Source organism: Phaenicophaeus curvirostris, chromosome 1, assembly GCF_032191515.1.
Source record: "Phaenicophaeus curvirostris isolate KB17595 chromosome 1, BPBGC_Pcur_1.0, whole genome shotgun sequence".
Lineage (NCBI taxonomy): Eukaryota > Metazoa > Chordata > Aves > Cuculiformes > Cuculidae > Phaenicophaeus > Phaenicophaeus curvirostris.
In genome coordinates, this window is record NC_091392.1 from 141,037,949 (window position 1) to 141,039,499 (window position 1,551).

Sequence of the window (1,551 nt, forward strand, 5' to 3'; positions counted from 1 at the left end):
GGATTGCTAGAAATGGTAATAGAATATCTTAAAATTACACTTTATGATGATAGGGGACAGGACAAGAGGGAATGGCCTCAAGCTCTGCCAGGGGAGGTTTAGGCTGAACATTAGGAAAAAATTTTTCACGGAAAGGGTCATTGGGCACTGGAACAGGCTGCCCAGGGAGGTGGTTGATTCACCTTCCCTGGAGGTGTTTAAGGGACAGGTGGACGAGGTGCTAAGGGGCATGGTTTAGTGTTTGATAGGAATGGTTGGACTCGATGATCCAGTGGGTCTTTTCCAACCTGGTGATTCTATGATTCTATGATTTATTACAGAAAGGGTGTTCTGGAGAGAGAGGGAGTTAAGATTTTTTTTATTGTATCTGAAAAATGTTCCTATTTCTACTGTAGGCACTAGAGTATCATTTGAATACCAAAACCCAAATCACTTGAGATTAAGGACTGTTCGTGTGTGCTCACAGGGGAGCAACTACAAGTTGTTTGCACAACCAGCCTTGGGCAATTAAGCCAAATATTGCATGTTCTGTAATTAAGCTACTACTTCTGTTTGAGAGAGAGCTGTCTTTTTCAGCGGGTGTGCACATGCTGCCTTTTGTAATCCACGTAAAGGAGAAAAGCCTGGGACAGCTGGAAGAACCCTGTTTGAGTCAGAACCACAGGCAGCTGCTGTGATGGGCTGGAGCGTCTCTGTCCAGTGGCCACATCAGGCCCTCAGCAGCCATGAAGGCTGATTTCATAGAATCATAGAATCACCAGGTTGGAAAAGACCCATCAGATCATCAAGTCCAACCATGCAGCGATACAGGCTGAATGGCTTTATCCAAAGGCTTTGACAAAGAATATACAACTTATTTTTCCTCCTTCTGTTTATGACGTTGAAAGATGACCTGTCTGGAAACCATTATCAGTGTATTGGATATTCACATGTCCCAATGTCCTGTTTCTTCACTCATTACGAAATGCGGTTGTCATTACCGAGGGAGATCAGGTTTTCCTCCTCACCTCCTCAGAGAAGATAAGATTGCAAAACTGCAAGTGCAAGTGTTAGGAAATCCTAAAGGTTTCCTAAAGTTTCCCTACATTTAAAAAAAAAAAAAAAAAGTTAGTGTGACAAGAAAAAATCATAAATATAAACATAAATAAACCTCAGGAGTGCGGTGCTAGTAAGTCCTTCACACACACCTACATAGAGTGAAATGTTTCCCTTAGCAGTGGGGCATTTATTTTCAAAGACATTCCCTAAAGGGGTTTATCATTTGCTTCTTTAACTCACAGGGAGGTTTTAAAATATATTGAGAGTGATTTTGGTCAGACACCAGCCATGATTGTTCTTGTCAGTCTCGTTAAATAGGTGAAGAGCTTAGGAGACTTCATGAGTGGGAGCCCCAAACTGGTGCAGGAGACTCAGACTGATGAGCAAGAGAATTTTATGTAAAGGTAGTAAAGTACAGAGATGTTACTATTTTTTTTAATAAGAATAATTAAGATTATGAAGGGCATAATAAGTGAAGCTGACACCACAATGAAATTCATAGTTTTTCCCAGT